Genomic DNA, 3,255 nt, shown 5'->3' with positions numbered 1-3,255 from the left:
AATGCATCCATTTATGGCCAGGAGGTTAGGTCAAGTGGGCAGGGTTAAAAGGAGAGCAGGGATCCTAGGGGAGTGGGGAGCCAGGATGGGGGGTGGGGGAGAGCTGCTTTACTGGGGAAGACAGGGAAACTAAAGGGGGAGGGAGGAGAGCAGGGTTGCTGGGCAGCAGGGGAGGCAGGGATACTGGGGGAAGAGGGAGGAAAACAATTAACTACTCCAGGGCACACAAGAAATCCCCCCCCCCCCCCCCCCCCCCCCCCGTGATTTGAATACAAGGCATGTCAAGGGGATGACCCAGAGCCAGGATTTGCCAGCCTGGGCGTTTATCACCAGCAATAAAAGACAAGGGACAGCTCAAAGTCCCCCTCCCCGCCTGCGGGTCATGTGAATATGCCACATACAAATCTACAGGCACCACCCAAAACCGGGCCAGCTCACGCCTCGCCTGCGCTGCGATTCCAGCCGCTGGGGTAGCTGCACCAGTGCAAAACCCTTGTGTAGACACGACTTACACCTGCGCTGCGTGACTTGCCCTGGTGAGCTGCCCTAGTGCTGGCTAAGGTACAGATCCTCAAAGGGTTTAGGCACCTGTCTCCCATTGCCATCAATAAAAGCCTCGTGTAGACAAAACCTGGCAGGCAGTAGCTTGCGGGAGGGGAGGGGGCCCCTTAATGCCTCGTCTTAACGCCTTAGGGAAGGCTGTCACTGTGGCTTCTGCCTCTCTATTCCTTGAAGGATGGAGGCTTAGCTGGCTGTGGACGGTTCTAGATACCCTGCCCCTGGCATTGAGTACTACCCACCTCCTCTGGGACCCTGTTTGTGCCTGGAGAAGCGCATGTGCGTAATGACTAGTAACAGAGCAATGCTGAAAGACAATCAAATACCCCTGCCTGCTGGAAGGGCCCATGCTAACTGGCCTAGCCAGACGTCGTGCTTGAACTGTTGCTGGGGAACCAGCCACCCAGGAAATGGATTATGGACCTTATGCAGTTTAACATAAAGCCAGTTCCTCTAACGCTGAAGTAGGGTCAGTGCCCCAAAGCCACAGAGAAGCAGTAGCTTCCTGCCCACACGGTTTGCAATCTGTAGGAGCTCAGATGCCCAGCAGTGACCATTTCCCAGTGGCTCCCATTAACTTGGGGGGCGGGGGGCGGGAGAGACGGTGCACTGGTGTAAGGGAGGGTCACATTTGACCCCACGGCTCTGGCACGGGTGCAGGGAAGATGTGCACAGGATAAGATGAATCTAAGGTGGCTTCCCATGATGAAACGTCCTGATTAATTTGAATCATTATAAAAATGAGTCATCCGGTAGCACCCAGCCTTTGTGAGGATTCAGCTGTTGCTCAGGGGGCCTGATTTTGCCTTGACTTATACATACCCCGGGGTATCACTAAAGGGAGCTGGCCTGAAATAATCCCAATCATGTGGACCATGGGCAAATAAAAAGGGTTCAGAAATGACTTCAATGGGCTGAATTTGGCCCCCGGTTCTGATCCTTGTTGCTCTCTGCGGTGTGTTTAATTATCTACAGATGCTCAAACACATGGTGTGTGGGGAGGGGAGTGGAAATGAGCTAGCCGAGGCCTTGTCCACATTGCAGCTGCCCCAGTGCAACCCTCTCATGTAGGCACGACTGTCAGCAGGGCAGCTCCACTCCAAACTGTGCTGCGCTGGCGCAAGCCATGTCTATATAAGGGCGTTGCGATAGTGGTGAAAACCCCAGGACCCGGTTCTCCTCTCCCTCACACGGCTGTACGATGGGAGCACAAGCCGAAGAGCTACTTGGCCAGCCCAGGCACCAAAGAGCATTCACTTCAGCCATGGTATTTCAGTCCCCTTCAGCGCTTCGGTTTCATTTCTCCAGAATAACACACGTTCAACATGTCACTTCAGTTCCTCTGCCCTGGTCTTCTGCAGGGGCCCTACAGGATTACACTCCACAGGCCGTCTGCCTGGGATGCAGGTCAGCCTCCCTGGCCCCTTGTCTTCCCAGCCTGCTCCCTGCAGGACAACACCATGGCCGGAGAGTCACACATAAACTAGAGTCTTTCCCCTGCGTCAGGGACTCCCCCAGGAGCCTTCCTACGAACCTGCCGCTCTCCAGCCCAGCTGAGCTACTTGCTGGGTTTTGTTTCATGACTTCATAGAGTTTAAGGCTAGAAGAGACCATGAGATCATCTAGCTCAGAGGTGGGCAAACTATGGCCCGCGGAACCGTCCTGCCTGGCCCCTGAGCTCCCAGCTGGGGAGGCTACCCCCAGCCCCATCCCACTGTTCCCCCCCCCCACAGCCTCACCACACCTCGCTGCGCCGCCAGCGCTCTGGGCGGCGTGGCTGGCTCCGGCTAGGCCGCGCGGCTGCGCCCTCCTGCCATTCTGAGCGGCAGGGTAAGGGAGCGGGGAGCCGGGGGGAGGGGTTGGATAAGGGGCAGGGAGTCCCAGGGGGCAGTCAGGGGACAGGGAGCCGGGGGTGGTTGGATGTGGCGGAGGTTCTGGGGGGCGGTCAGGGGACGGGCAGGGCCGGTGCTTCCATTTAGGTGACCTAGGCAGTCGCCTAGGGCACCAGGATTTGGGGGGAGGCATTTTGTTGCCCTCAGCGGCAATTCGGCGGCGGGGGGGTCCTTCCACACTCCGGGTCTTCAGCAGCAATTCTGCAGCGGGTCCTTCACTCGCTCTGGGAACCGCCGCCGAAGTGCCCCGAAGACCGGGAGCGTGGAAGGACCCCCCCGCCACAAAATTGCTGCCGACGACCGGGAGCGTGGAAGGACCCCCGCCTATGGCGCCAAAAACCCTGGCGCCGCTCCTGGGGATGGAGAACAGAAAGAGGGGGATTGGATAGGCGTGGGAGTCCCAGGGGGCCTGTCAAGGGGCAGAGGTGTAGATAGGGGTTGGGGCAGTCAGGGGATTGGGGCGGGGTCCCAGAAGGGGGCGGTTAGGGGAGAAGGAGCAGGGGGGGTTGGATGGGTCGGTGGTTGATGAGGGGGGCAGTCAGGGAGCGAATAGGGGGTGGGGGCCAGGCTGTTTGGGGAGGCACAGCCTTCCCTACCCGGCCCTCCCTCGGACCAAAAAGTTTGCCCACCCCTGATCTAGCTCAACCTCCTGTATATCACAGCCATTAAACTTCACCCAGCTAACCCTATATGGAGCCCAATGACTTAAGTCAGACTGAAGCATTTCAGTCCTCAGGAGACTAAACTGGTGCATGCCCCAGGCAAAGAACAGGAGAGACCAAGGTGCCACTGATGCAGTGGCATG

The sequence above is a fragment of the Malaclemys terrapin genome, chromosome 10 (genome assembly GCF_027887155.1).
Source record: "Malaclemys terrapin pileata isolate rMalTer1 chromosome 10, rMalTer1.hap1, whole genome shotgun sequence".
Lineage (NCBI taxonomy): Eukaryota > Metazoa > Chordata > Testudines > Emydidae > Malaclemys > Malaclemys terrapin.
This window is presented reverse-complemented; position numbering follows the sequence as displayed.